Consider the following 15,571-nt stretch of genomic DNA (forward strand, 5'->3'; position numbering starts at 1 on the left):
CCCACCCCCACCTGCACCCAGTCCCCAGCCAGATTTAGAAAGGACTGTTGTCACTAGAAGCATTTCCCCCAGGCTCCCCCCCCCTTCCCAAACCGTGCTCCCCTCCCCGCCACCTCCAGCTAGGAAACAATTGGAAGTGGTTGTCATTGTTATGGCATGGAGTGAGCAGGGTCTGATTCCAGGGGGCGGGGATGGCTCCAAGTACAGCCAAAATATCTCCCAGGCCAGGCCTCACATTCCACAGCTGGCAGGAGAGGGAACTGACCACGACCACCATGACCTCAGGCAGGCAGGGCCCTGGCCCTCTGCTCCCCGTCTCCCCCGACTCCGTGCACTCCTGGCCCCTGGCACTGCTGCCCTCAGGGCCCCTGCCCCCAGGACCAGCCTGGTTCCTCTTGCACAGTGTCCTTCCTACTCCTTGGCCTGGGTCCTGCATCCAACTGTGAGATAGGACGGGGCTGAGTGTCAGCAGCAGAGAGGTAGGGCAGAGTTGGGCCCAGGGTAGGGGCTAGATGGGGGCAGCTAGAAGGAGGTTTCCCAGCCAAACGGCAAGAACGACGACCAGGGAGCTTAGAGATGGGGACTCTGGCTCGGGCACTGATTTCTTTGGATGGCTGGGCAATGTGTTGAGGTCACCAAGCCTCAGAGCCAGACAGCTCTTAGTGATGGGTCCAAGTCCTTCACTTTATGGAGAGAGGAAATGCCTTCTTTAAGGTCACGCAGCCAGTCAGGGCAGCAAGATTCAAGGGCGGTGGAGAGGAGCTCAGCAGATGGAGATGGAGCCCAGCCTGTGGAGGGAGGCCTGGGAAGGAGGGCTGGGAGTCCAAGAATTCGAGGACCCACTGTGCGCGGAGGGCAGGACCCGGCTGCCTGATGGTCCTAGTTTGGAGCCTGTTGCCCGTTTTCCTAGCTCTGCCCACAGGTACATAATGCCCTAGCCCAGGGCCATAGATAATACAGCTGCCCTGATCTAGAAGGAGATGCCTAACCAAGACAGCTGTGCCTGCCCACACCCCTCTTGTGTTCTGTGGGGTGATATCTCTCCGGCTCTGGTGAGATTCGTATTCTGGCAAGTTGGGCAGAGGGACAGGAAAGATCTCCCACCTCCCTGGGGGCCTGAGGAGAAGCCACAGAGGAGGGGAGGAAAGGGAGCTGGGGCTCAGCCTGTGAGCACAGAACGTAGCCGATGCCACTCCTCCGGCAACTGGGTGTGCAAGCTTCGCTGGCTCCGTGTCCAGGCAACCACTGCGTGGTTTGGTTTGAAATTCCCCCTCCTTCCCAATCACAGCTCTTCAGAGCACGTGGGTTACTCCATCTGATTAGTCTGCTTGGAAGGAGAGCTGCAGGCTGGGGGGTGGGGTGCAGCACAGGTACACTTTGAAAGCTGGGGGGGGGTGCGGTGCAGCAGGGTAGGGCCAATCCAAGTGCGGGCCTCGGTGAGGGCTGCTTGATAACCAAGACACAGTGTGAGGGCGCTGAGCAGCATTAGGGGCAGGGAGCAGGCAAGTGGGGGGCGGACCATGAACCGCAGGGGCTGCGCGTCCAATGCAGCCGCAGCTCCGCAGTGTCAAGGTATGCAGCTGCTGGATAGTTCCCACAGGCCCTGCTCAGCAGATCAAATTCTGGGGGTTCCCGACCAGGCCCTGCCAGGTGCTGAGCGATTAGGTCCACTGGTAGGGACCTCAGGACTGGTGATGAAGGGCAAAATCTCTTTTCATCCACCCCTCCATCTTTCCAAGCTAAAGCTGCGGCCCCTCCCTGGTTTCCCAGGGCTCAGACATAGATGCAGGCAGTTGAGATGCACAAAGAGTGTTTGGGAGATAGCTGAGCCATTTCAAAGGCAGGATCTTCATCACGGGCCAGCCTCTGTGGCGTGGAACTGGAAAGCCTTTTCTACAGTCAGTAATAGTAAATCAATTGTACTTTGTTTCCCTCCCGTTGTGTTTGAGGTATTATGGTGTTACTATTCTCCACACCCCACTTCAGAATAGTACTCGCCTGTCTGCCTCTAGGCTCTCTGCTCCAGTGCCCCAATTTGGAGACAGACTGGAGGGTCTGAGGTCCTAAAGATGCCCACTGTTTCTCCAGCCCTCCGGCACCTACTCCTGACTCCATCCTGATTCTCTTCCTTCAGCTCGCTACTGTTTGAAGACTGAGCAGCTTTGCTGATTCCTTCATTCAACGAGTATTTGTGGAACAGCGATGCGCCAGACATTGTTCTAGTCAATAAGCATCTAACAGTGACCAATACAAAGATCCTTCCTCCAGACAGCTCTCTTCAACTGTTTGTAGAAGTGAAATCCAGGCCTGAGCTTAGAGCCAGTGCCTTTGCTCACATGCCCGTTCGTGGTGGGAGGAGCGAGGGGCCAGGGGCCCCTTGTGTGGCGGGTGTGTGGGGAGAGTGCAGAGTGTACTGGAGTGATAGCAGACAAGACAAAGGAGAGCAGAGCGAAATGCTATAAATAAAGAGGGGCCCGAGGGAGGGCCGCTTCACCAAGGTAGACCAAATAAGGCCTGGAGTGGAAGGAAGGTAATCTGTCTCCCCTGCTCTCCCCTCCCCAGCATTGTGACTGCTTTGTCTGGGCTCTGTCACCACCCTGATCAAGTGTCAGGCCCAAACAGGGGCCATTTGCTGTGAACATGCCAGCGGGAGTTCAGAGGAAAAGTTGCTAAAATTACTACCAGGAATGGGAGGAGGAGGGGTGCACTAGGACAAGTCAGAGGAGACCTCAGCATGAAAAGAGGGAAATCAGAAAGGAGTCCCCAAACCCAAAGGGATGGGAGCAGGAGAGGGGTAGAAAGAGGCAGGGGTCTTGGCCCAGGAAGAGGAAGGAGGCACAGGTTGTTTGTGCACATGGGAGAGGGGACCTACCCTGGAGTGGGCCCAGCACTCCTATCTGCCTGCCCCCAGAGTCCCTGACCTTAGGGGGATCCCTACCCTGGCTCCACACGAGCCTGGGCTTAGGGCCTGAGCTTTGTGCCTGTCTCAGGTTTCCCTTTAGAAACAGCTGTTCCTTCTTGTCATTCTTTTGTCTTCCTGCTGGCTTCCAAATCTTTGACCCCCTGCGCTCTGCCCCCACTCCCTTGTCCAGTCTCTGCTTTCCGATAGACAGTGGACAGCTGGACAGAGGGGCCTGGGGGGATGGGGCTGGCCCAGTTTAGTTTGGGGTGCTGGGGAAGGTAGATCTTGCCTTCAGGGAGTGTTTAGAGGGGCACAACTCACTAAAAGAGAGGCTTGGGGGTGTGTGACTTGTCTGGATCTAGGCTGGAGGCCTCAGAGAGCATTCGAGGGGCAACCTGGCAAGCTTTGGAGTCGGTCACAGAGGTCCACTTTGAAACCCAGCCCCTCCATTTCCCAGCTGTGTGGTCGATGTCAGTCACGGAACCTCTCTGAATCAGTGTCATCATCTGTAACACGGAGATAGTCACGGGCAATTAAGGCCATTAGAGTTTGCACAGATAAAGGTTCCAACACAGTTCCAACACACTGTATGTCCCTAGACATATTAAATGGCAGCTTTGGGCATTAGGAACACAGACCCGACTGCAGGCAGGTAAGGTGGTTTCCCTGCCATAGGTTCTGTGCCCCACATCTCCCTCAGTCCCACTAAGTCCACTTGGTTCAGGGGATGGTCTGGGCCAAGGTAGGTCAGAGATCCAGCAGGCCCATGGTCTCTTTCGCCCAGATTGTGGCCGCCCTTGGGAGCAGCATGATCAAGAGGCAGTCCTCGGGCTGTCCTAGGCCCAGTCCAGGCCCACAGCCCAGCCCTGAGGCCGGGAGAGACACCACTGCATGACTGACAGGCCACTGTGCTGAGTCCCACAAGGAGTCACCCAGACTAAGTGGTGACACTGGCCAAGGACACCTGACGGGACCAGATGCCCTGAGGTGGAAGTTGCTTGACCATTAGAACCAACCATCGGTTAGATTTTGTGTGTGTGTCCAAGCCTGAAGCTCTTAGTGATCCTGGGTGGAGCTGCCTAATGGAGCTGGGCTGGCCCTAGGGAATGGGAGCTGGGGTGTGGAGGGGTGCAGATAAAACTGAGGTCCTCAGCGAGGGGACTGACCGAGGTTCCTTCAGCAGTTCTAACCATCCCTGGGCTTGAGCCAGACTTAGCATGTAGAGGGCCTAGGAACCTCCGGAAGGAGAATGGCCAGGGTATTGTGCTATGAAATAATCGGGAAAACTGAAAACCAGCAACCTGGAGTCACCTGGGCACTTCGGTGTTAGACCTGGAGCCCTGCACACTGCTCTCTCTGTGTTGGGCTCTAGCTGGGGACCCAGCCCAGGTCCCCGGCTCCGCCACCCGAGGACCTCTGCTCTGTTCACAGGCATCTCTGGGGCAGTATCCTGGCTGCCAAGCCTGGATCAGCCCAGGATATAGAGAGACCATGGGATTTCATAGGAGTGGCTGGTAATTGCTCAGTGAGGAACCAAGAGGTTGAGTAATCGGCTGCCCCTCCCCAAGGGGAGAAGGGGTTCTCTATTTTTGTTTAGTCAGAGACCTCCTTTTCTTAAGCAAGCCTCCCTGGTACCATCGCCTGTCTCCCCACCTCTACTCCTACCATAAATTCAGGTGAGTGGCCATGAGCACATGTGCCTACACACTTTACACATACATGGGTATGTATACATCTCTGCAAAACACCTATGGTACAGAGACAGAGCCGTATCTGTAGCCAGTCTCAAGACAGAGCATTAGCGTTTGATGAACTCGCCAGGAATGCCTCTCTTCCAGCTGCCAGCCTGTCTCATTCTTCCTTCCACCCTCCATCTGGGTCCCAGTCAGTCACTTAATCAGGCACCTTGCTGAGCCTGCTGCATGCCCAGGTCTGTGGGGGCCACAGGAAGATCACATGGCCTCTGACTCACAGGCATTCCCATCAGGAAGCCACAGGTAGCACACTGGAAACCAAGTGAAGATGGCTCGGGGCTACACAGTGTGGTCCACATCCAGGACGGCCCCAAGGCAGAGAAGCTCTTGTTCAGTGTGGGCTGGAACAAAGGTTTCTAGGTGGGGCTTGAAGGGAAGGTAGGACTTTGAGAAGCACTGGGAGCAGGGATGTGGTCCAGGTGGTGGGAATCCCAGCATGACCAGAGGCATGGCAGGGGAATGGCGTGGTGAGGTAGTAAGGACTCAGAGGACATACGCCTGGCCAGACTCTGGGCTCTGGAGATTTCAGGTGGGCTCACGTTGTAGAAGAGGGGAAAGGGCTGTTCGTACGTGGAGTGCCTATCTGTGCCAAGCATCACGCCTGGTGTTTGATGCATATCATCTCCCTAACGCTCACATTTGCCAATCAATTAAATTGCATTTTATGGTTCAGCAATGGGGTCCAGAGAGCTAAGAGGTTTGTTCAAGATAAAGCAGAGGGACTTCTCTGGTGGTGCAGTGGTTAAGAGTCTGCCTGCTAATGCAGGGGACATGGGTTCGAGCCCTGGTTTGGGAAGATACCACATGCTGCGGACCAACTAAGCCCGTGTGCCACAACTACTGAGCCTGTACTCTAGATCCTGCAAGCCACAACTACTGAGCCCGCGTGCCATGACTACTGAAGCCCGTGTGCCTAGAGCCCATGCTCTGCAACAAGAGAAGGCACCGCAGTGAGAAGTCCGCACAATGCAAAGAAGAGTAGCCCCCGCTCGCCACAACTAGAGAAAGCCTGCGTGCAGCAATAAAGACCCAACACAGCCAAAAATAAATAAATGAACAAATTTATTTTTTAAAAAATCAAGCAGGAAGTGTAGTGCTGGGATTCAAGCCCCATTCTGTCTTACTCCAGGGTGCTTTCTGCTGACTCTGCCATGTGTCCCAGACCAGCAAAACGGACAGTGTCCTAGAGGCAGCGAAGAACGACTAAAGCTCTGTAGACCTGGGAACAGTCACTGTGATGTCATGACAGCAGAGTTCGAGGGCACAGCACAGGTATTACTGGGCACTTTGAGGGAGAAGAGGCTGGAGGCGGGGAGATTGGAGAGGAGGGTAGGGTAACGATCAAGGTCAGGAGAACAGCGGGGCCAGCAGATGCAAAGGGGAAAGGGCGAGGCTGGAAGGATTTCTCAGGTAGAAATAAAATGCCTTGCTGACAGACTGGACGCAGGAGATAAGGAAGACAGACTCATGACTGTGTGATGTTGGCAAGGATGGGGGTAGCAGCAAAAGGGAACAAGCTCTTAGGTGGGCAGGAAGAGGACAACGTGTTTGGTTCAGGGGAGTTGGAGGTCACGGTGGGGCATCTGACGAAGATGGTCTGCATCCCTGTAGGAAGTTGGAATTAATGGGACTGGCGGGCAGGGCTGGTACATGAGACCAACTGCCTCGGGGGATGGCCATGAGATCGGAGAGCCTGGAGAAGGCGACTCAAAGAGCACCGAGGAGCACGAGAAAGGGCAGTTTCCTAAAAGCCAGAAGAAGTTCTTCAGGAGGAGCAGGTGGCCATAGCGTCAGATGCCAAAGACAGACTGAATGTCAGGGTGGCAGAGAGGAGGAACTCGGGTGATCTTGGAGCAAGCACCTTCCGCAGTCACAGGGCAGAGCCAGGCTGCAGCAAGGTATTAAGAAAAGGATGAGTGGCCAGGAAGTGGAGGGTGTGACCCCTGCATTTGAGGAGCTTGGCAGTGAGTTGAGAGATTAGACAGCAACTAGAAGGGGAAGAGGGCCGAGTAACACGATTTGCTTTGTTTTAAAAATCGGGCAGTCCTGGGCTTCCCCAGTGGGGCAGTGGTTGAGAGTCCGCCTACCGATGCAGGGGACACGGGTTCGTGCCCCGGTCCGGGAAGATCCCACGTGCCGCGGAGCAGCTGGGCCCGTGAGCCGTGGCTGCTGAGCCTGTGCATCCGGAGCCTGTGCTCTGCAGCAGGAGAGGCCACAACAGTGAGAGGCCCATGTACCGCAAAAAAAAAAAAAAAAAAAAAAAAAAAAAATCGGGCAGTCCTGCACTTGTGAAGAGGGGGTGATAAAAGTTGCCCTTGTTTTGTTCTCCAGTCCCTTTTACATTTTCTGGTTCTAGTTTCTTATTCCTTCTCTCTTTCAGGAAGCTGGAGGGGTGGTTTGGGAATACTTGGAGGGCTGAGGTGACTGCCTCCATAAAGTGGGCTTGCAAACGGGAGGAGACTCAGCTGGCTCGCTCCTCATTCCCAGAGATGCACGCAGGGAGCTCACAGCAGAGCACGGGGGCAGCCGTGCTGTCATCCTGTGGCCCTCACCGACTGAGGCCTCCTGTGTTCCACGGTATGAGTACTAGCCTAGGGCTGGAGGGCAGAGAGTAGCCCTACAGAGTGATCTGGAAACATGAGTAGCACCCGTGGTTCAGCTTCTTCTGCTTCCTTATGCCTGAGTATGTTTATTGCACCTGGAAAGATGATGTTCCTGGTTTGACGACCCAGGTACCTCTGCCTGTCCCAACCCATAACCCGCCGTGGGAGAATGGCTGGTCTCCTGGAGCAGGGCTCTCGCTGGTGTTCCAAGAGGATGGAAGGTGGAGGCCGGTTCTTCTCTGATCTGCCTGCGCTGCAGTGCTGGGCAGCCTTCCTATTGCTGGGTTTGCAAGCCTGAGTTTTAGTGCAGGACTTTGATACCCGTCCTCTGCCACATATGCCCCAAAGTTCTACGCAAATATTAGAAACTGATTAAGAACACAAAGAGACACATACATCCATCACGCAGGTCCTTCCTGTCATGGGGCAGGGGCGCTAAGCAACCTCCCTGGGTCTGATTTGGAACAAAGGAGTCGGGGGGCTGGCTGCTGTTTTCTCCCAGGGGAGCTTTTCAGGGGCAGCAGGCAACCTGACTGCCAGCTCACCTCGGATCCATGGACCAGACTAGGGATTGAGAGCTGGTCACAGTCCTCAAGGTCTCAAGAGACCGGAGCCGGGGTCTTAGCTTCCCCACCTGCAGCAAGGAAAGAAGAGCCTTTATCAAAGGGCTATGGACTGACTAGATTAAAAAAGCCTGACGCATATTGAGCAGGAAGAATGGGGAGGCAGTAAGATGGGGAGTTGGTTTGCTGGGAGTGGGGAAGAACCCAGGAAAGGGTGCGTGGGGACCAGGAGATACAGCGGAGGAGTAAGGGGTGAGGCGGCAGAGCTGAGGTTCAGCTGTGAACAGACCAAGACTGCAGAAAGATCAGCAGAGCTGTGTAGCTGGGTGTCTGTGCATTGTGGTGGGAGATGACCTTGCCCCAAGGACAGAGCCTTTATGCTCTGAGAAGTCAAGGCAGGGGGCAGTTTCCAGCCCAGCCTCCCATGTCTGGGCCCCTTGTCTCTGAGATTACAGCCTCGGCTGCCAAGAGCAGCTCCATGGGGGTGGTGTGACACAAAGCAAAAGGCCCTTTTGTGGTACTGGGTTCCTAAGAATAGCTCTGGCTGGGCTGCGGGAGGTGTCCCCTATGGCCTGCATGGCCTGGGTCTCGTCCTCAGAGGTATCCCTTTGCCTGGTGTGTAGTGCTGATGGTTTCTAGTAGTTAGGGGAGTAGAGGCTGTCAGCCCACCTCAATCTCTGCTACTTGTGCTTGTCCAGCTCAGCTTTGAGGGAGGGGACACAGCAGCAGGACAGAGGGAGGAGAGGACAAGACACTGGTCCAAAAGTGTTAGGAAAGGGGAGTCAGAGGCCACCAGCCTGGAAAACAAATCTGGCACGTGAAGCTGAAGAGAGTGAGGAGTGAGGAGAGGTGGTGGGCAAAGGGGCCAGGAGGGAGACAGAAGCAGGGGGAAAGGTAAGTGGGAAGGACTTGTGGAAAATGGTGGAAGGAAGCAGATCTAGGCAGAGAAGTAGGGAAAATAGGTGAAGGGGTAGGAACTTAGGAAGAAAGGGGATGAGGAATTAGGATGGGGCTGGAGAGCAACGGGGGACAGGAGGAGGGGACGGGAATGGATGGGCGTTCGCAGAGAAGAGCAGATGGAAAGAGAAGAGAAAGAATTGGTGAGAGAACAGTGGTGGGCACCCCTACAGAGACACAGAGCAGGGGAGGAGGTGGGGCGGCTCTTGGAAGAGCTTGGAAAACAGACACTCCCAAATGAACGCCATTCCTGTGAGATAACAATGCAGTTCAAATCCCTCCCTAATCTCCCGTCCTATTCTTAGCCCTACGTCCTCTCAGAGAAGAGGCCACAGGGCCCTGGGCTCTGTCCCTTCCCCCATGCCCTTGGCTAGAATTAGACAGACGTGCCTGCATGGTCATCTGCTAACCAGGGTCCTCCTGGCTTCTGGCACTGTCACTGGAGAAGAGCGTGGAGAGGTGGAGGGAAGGGGACAGGAAGGTCACTGCACACCCTCTGTGGACCAGGCAGCACCTAGACTCCGAGGGGGTAAAGAGGCAGGTCAGAGGCCCCTTTGTCCTCAGAGTTTTCAGATCAATGAACACACGGCCAACATGATCACAGGTCTGGAGTGGCAACACTTAACATGGGTATAATAACTGAAAATTTGAGTCCATAAATGCAGGAATGCAGAGGCAGGGCAGTGAGGGGAGAGGGCGATGAGGGAAGGTTTCTGTGGAAGGTAAGCTGGAGGTGGGTCCTGAAAGGGCTGGATCTTGAGCAACGCCATCCATGGCCACTGTCCAAAGCTGTGTCCATCCGGGGGAAATAAGGGCGACAAAGGCTTCTATGTCGACCTTTTTGGCCCAGCCTCCAGGGAACAAGGCTGTCATGGCTTAACAGGGAGCAGCAGCCTCCAGGATTTTTAGGCACACTGGTATTTGTTGCTATTTACTTGAAACTGCTGTTTCTTTCTTGTTCTTTTTCTGTTTTCCCCTTGCCCTCCCTCTTGCCTCTAGTCTCTTTAAATATTTTTCATTGTTTTGATATTTTAAATGGCCAGAAGTTATTATGTATGTTTTTATCTTGAGCTCTTTCAACTCTGATGAATCTAAATAAAATAAATGCATGATGAATAATGTACCAAAGAAGGTGAACAGCTGCTCTTCTCTTTCCTATGAGGGCTCCAATTGCTCCTGCAGGATAGGGACATAGATGAGATTCCCTGGATCTTATTCAGGGAGAGAGTGGAGGAGGCTTCTCTTTCTGTTCCTTTTTCTTTCTCTTTCTCACCCTTCCTCCCTCCCTTCCTTCCCCCTTCCTTCCTTCCTCCCTCACTCCCTCCCTCTTTTTTTGTCTTTCTACTTTTCTTCTCTCTCTCAAATCGTTCTTTCTTCCTCCTTCCCTTCCTCTTTCCTTCCTTCCTCCCATATTGTAAAAGTAATGCTTGTTACTTTAAAAATTCAAACAATATATCTTCTACAAGGCAAGTGAGGTAAAGCTTCTTCCACTATTCACAGTCCCATTCTGCAAAGGCAGCCATGGTTAATAGTTGGAGTGTCCATCCAGATACACTTTTATATGTATGTATAAAATACATGCTTGGGATTTTTTTTTTTTTTTACTGGGATACACAAAAATGAAATGTTTGTAGTTTTGGAGGTTTACCAGGGGTCCCTCCTCAAGTAACTTGCATTTGGACGATTACTAGAGTCTCCAGAGGCTAAACAGTAATTAGCTCTTAAAAAAGAACCCAAATGGGGCTTCCCTGGTGGCGCAGTGGTTGAGAGTCCGCCTGCCGATGCAGGGGACAGGGGTTCGTGCCCCGGTCCGGGAAGATCCCACATGCCGTGGAGCGGCTGGGCCCGTGAGCCATGGCTGCTGAGCCTGCGCGTCCGGAGCCTGTGCTCCGCAATGGTAGAGGCCACAGCAGTGAGAGGCCCACGTACTGCAAAAAAAAAAAAAAAAAAGAACCCAAACGAAAATGAATCCAAGAGGCTCAGGAGGATATGTAAGGGATGCCAACAAACATCCCCCTTTTGTCTCAGCTTGTCTTTGTCCCTGGACATCCTCCTCTTGGAAGAGGGGTCACTTGGACAGAGGGACTCTGCCTGGGGGCAGAAGTGCAGGAGGTATGTGGTGGGCTTTGGGGCCATGGGAAATTATCCTAATACAGCAGAGGTTATATCTGTCTCTGCACAACCCTAACACTGACATAAAGATGTCTGCTAATTTATTTTGCAAAGCCAATTGTGAATTGTCACATTTTTCATGCTCAGAAATTTATCTGGTCATTTTTCTGTTTGGGGCTCTGTAACTTATCCTTTAGGTCACATTTGTACCTGTCCTTTGCTGACCTTTAGCCAGAAGTCAATCAAAAGTTCTGACCAAGATCCTAATATAGTTGATGACTCTGATGCAGCTCCTGAGATGACAGCTGGTGTAACATGGATGGCCGGCTTCCTGCTGTGGAAGCATAAGTCCAGAAGCATCTGAAATACCCCGCACCTGATTCTCACCCTGCTCTGTGCTACTCCTGTGGGCCCCCCACTCCCCACTGAAGACCCCAGACTTAGCCAGTACTAAGCGTCCCTGGTTTCTGCCACTTCCCAGATACCTATACCCTGGGCATTCAAAAGGAACAAGGCAAAATTTAAGGTGATGGAAAAAAGAAAGAAAAATTTAAGGTAATTGCTATGGATCCTGATAGAACAAGGTCAATAGGAGAGGGGCCTGAAATATGGAACCATCCTGTCATTCAAACAGGGAGCTGGTATGTAGAGGATTGAGGTGGGAGGAGGGCTTGAAATCAAGAGAAGAGAAGGTAGAAAGGGAGAGTGCAGGGGATGGGGTCAGCAGCCCCAAAGGATGCTGGTGAGCCCTAGGAAGGCCTAGCCTCTCTGGGCAGTGCCAGGGATCCCAGGGAGGGGGGTGTGAAGGTGGTGTGGCTCCCACCCCTATGATCTTTCTCTCCTCTCCCATGTGACCTTGTCACACTGGCAGGATCAGTCCTGCCCCAGGCTCTGGCCCCATTTCAGGCTCCAGGCAGGAGGGATAGAACAAGCTATTGCCCACCTTTGGAGTGTCATCATCAAGTCACCCTTGCTTCTGTGCTGTAGTTCTGGAAATGCAGCTTCTGTCTTGTTCCTAAGACTTGGGCCCCACCCTGTGCCACAGTCTGGTAACTGAGCCCTGGTTTCGTTCCCTCTGCCAGAAGCCCTGTCTTGGTAACCCTCTTAGTTTCTCTGGTGCCTGTCTACTTCTCAGGGATTAGATTTTTTCCCTTAAGCCCCACACTGGAAGTGGGGGGCCCTGTTTCCTTCGAATAGAGGGAGACAGTATATCTTAATGACTAAGAGCATAGGTTTTGACATCAAATAGGCCTGTGATCAAAAACCCTGGCTTATGGACTAGCTGTGTGACCTAGGTGAGTTACTTAACCTCTCTGAGAAAAAAGTGAAGTATCATGCAGAGTCTTGTGACTCAAAGTATGATCCGTGGACTGATATATCCTCATCAGTGGGAGTTTATGAGGATTGCAGAATCTCAGCCCCCAACCCAGGCCTGAGTTACCTTTCTGCATATTAACAGAATCTGCATTTTAACGAGACCCCTGCCAGGTGATTTAATGCATATTAAAATTGGAGAAGCACTCATGTACAGAAAAGAGGACAGGGCCAGGGAGAACTATTTTTGAATCCCAGCACTAAACCACAGTCTTAACCGTAAAATGTGGATGGTAATACCCACCCCATATACTTGACTTAAGGATTATGTATATGAAGTTAAAAAAAAAATTGGTACAGCCATTATGAAATACAGTAGAGAGGTTCCTCAGAAAATTAAAAACAGGAGTACCATATTATCCAGAAATTCCTTTTCTGGGTATATATAGCCAAAGGAAACGAAATCACTGTCTTGAAGAGATACCTGCATGTTCACTGCAGCATTCTTCACAATAGTCAAGACATGGAAACAACCTAAATGTCCAGTGATGGATGACTGGATGAAGAATATTATCTAGCCCTAAAAGAAGGAAATCTTATCATTTGTGACAATATGGATGAAGTTGGAGAGTGTGATGCTAAGTGAAATAAACCAGATACAGAAACACAAATACTGCATGATTTCACTTATGTGTGAAATCTAAAAAAAGACAAACTCTTAGAAGCAGAGAGTAGAACGGTGGTTTCCAGTGGCTGGAGAGGTGGGGGAAATGTTGCTTAAAGTGTACAAAGTTTTGTATATGAAGGATGTAAGTTCTAGCGATCTAACATACAGCAGGGTGACTATAGTAAAAAGTACTGTATTGTGTACTTGAACTTTGCTATGAGAGTAGTTCTTAATTGTTCTGACCCCCCCACACAAAAAAAGGGTGGAGGTAGCTATATTAGGTGACAGATACGTTAATTAGCTTGTTAGCTTGATTGTGGAAAACATTTCACAATGTATACATATATCAAAACATCACATTGTACGTTTTAAATATATACACTTTTTGTCAAATATACCTCAATAAAGATGGGGAAAAAAAAGTTATAGGCACAGCTCCCAACAAACAGTGGATGCTCAATAAGTGGTATCTATTAATATTACTTCCACTTGCCTGCTTGGCTTTCCAAACCTGTTCCAGTGCCCTCTTATTAGAATACCTTCCTGATTCTGACTGCTTTAATAGACTAACTCCCTTCATCTGCTGCCAGGCTGGTCTGCACTTTCTTCCAGCATCTGCAATGACAATGTTCCCCAGGATCTGCCCCATCTCAGTGGGCCCTGTCTAATAATTCCAGATCTCAGCTTCTTCCAGTTTGATCGTTCAACTCATGTTAATGAGAATGATAATGTTAATGGAAGCGTGCCCTACCATAGCCCAGGAATGAACGTTCATTCCACCAACACTGATCAAGCACCAACTTTGTGGCAGGCACAGTCCTGACTTCAGGAGCTCACAGATTACTACGGAGAGGCAGACAAGTGGACAGGCAGTGACAGTATAGTGTGGCAGGTACTGTGATGGAGGAAGTGCCAGGTGCTCTGATGGAAGAAATCCTGGAGCACAAAGCAAGGCCACCTAATCTGGACTGGAGATCGGGAAAGGCTCCCTGGAGGAAATGCCTTTTAAGGTCAGACTTGAAGATGAGCTGGAGTAGATCAAGAAAAGAAGGAGCTGGGCAGAGAGACCAGCTTGTCCAAAGGCCTGAGAGGAACTGAGGTGAACTCAGTGTGGCTAAAGAGTGGAAGTAATCAGGGGATCCGACCGCAGAAGAGCCTGGGAGGCAGGTGAAGGCTGGTCACAAAGGACCTCATGAACCAAATTAAGGGAGTGTGAATTTTAACCTACAGGCACCGAGCAGCCATTAATGTGTTTTAAGGTGCTGGTGTGTGTGTGTGTGGCAGGGTTGGGGTGGGGGGGTGGTTATATTATCTGATTTTGTAGAATTGGTGGTATAACCAGTCATTCTCGGGAAAAGTGACACTGAGTTTTCGGATTCATCATTCATTTGGATTCATTCATTTTCGGATTCATTTCTGTTTCATTTGCAGAGGAGATTCTAGATTTGTGGTCACAGGTAGGGAACGAAGGGAACTACCCAGAGAAGCTGAGAATTAGACATGAGAAAGGGGAGGGGGCTCAGGAGAAAGGCAACCAACCACATTTCTATTCATCTGTAGATTCCACCTTCAAAAGGTCCCGCCTCCTCCCTTCTTCCCCATTCTCTCTTTAATGTCATGAGGCAAGGCCCCTTCTCATGCCTGGATAATTGCAATAGCACCTTAACTAGTCTTCCATCTGCTCATCTCACCAAATGACTAGCAGACTCAATTTTCTAAAGTACCACTTCTAACATATCTGTCATTCATAGAAACTTCCGGGGCTCCATGTTGTCTCAGAGACAAAGCCTGAATTCCTGACTGGCACTTAAAGACACTTCATAAACTGGCCCCAGATTGTCCCAACTTAGCCCTTCACAACCTCCCATCTCCAGATATGACTGGTCTCCTAACAGTACCCTCACCCCAGGCTGGGCTTTCCCACCTCTTTAAAGTTATTGGGACTTTTGCTGCCTGCCCCTCCAGGCACTGCTCAGTGACTCTTCTTTTTTTTTTTTTTTTAACTATTCCACTATTAATAGAGAAATTGTCAGCAATATATCCAGGAATCACTTAAAAATAGCATTAGGGACTTCCCTGGTGGTGCAGTGGTTAAGAATCCACCTGCCAATGAAAGGGATATGGGTTTGATCCCTGGTCCAGGAAGATCCCATGTGCCGCGGAGCAACTAAGCCCATGCGCCACAACTACTGAGCCTGCACTCTGCAACTACTGAGCCCACGTGCTGCAACTACTGACGCCCGCGGGCTCTAGGGCCCATGTGCCACAACTACTGAGCCTGCATGCTGCAACTACTGAAGCTCACGTGCCTAGAGCCCATGCTCCACAAAAAGGGAAGCCACCACAATGAGAAGACTACACACTGCAACAAAGAGTAGCCCCCGATCACCACAACTAGAAAAAGCCCACGCGCAGCAACAAAGACCCAACACGGCCAAAAATAAAAATAAAGTAAAATAAAATATATTTTAAAAAAATTAAAATAAAAAAATATCATTAACTTGTGAAGTCCACAATGATTTATAATGTACTTACACATACTTTGCTTCAGTGGATTCTCAAAACTGAGTAGTAAAATTATATTTTTCCCATTTTCAAATGTGGAAATTCAAGTTTTTAAAGGCCTAGCTGGCTCTGATTAAACATTCAGCAATACCACAATATATATAACTAACAAAAATGTTGACGGAATGGATGAG

Source organism: Orcinus orca, chromosome 2, assembly GCF_937001465.1.
Source record: "Orcinus orca chromosome 2, mOrcOrc1.1, whole genome shotgun sequence".
Classification (NCBI taxonomy): Eukaryota; Metazoa; Chordata; class Mammalia; order Artiodactyla; family Delphinidae; genus Orcinus; species Orcinus orca.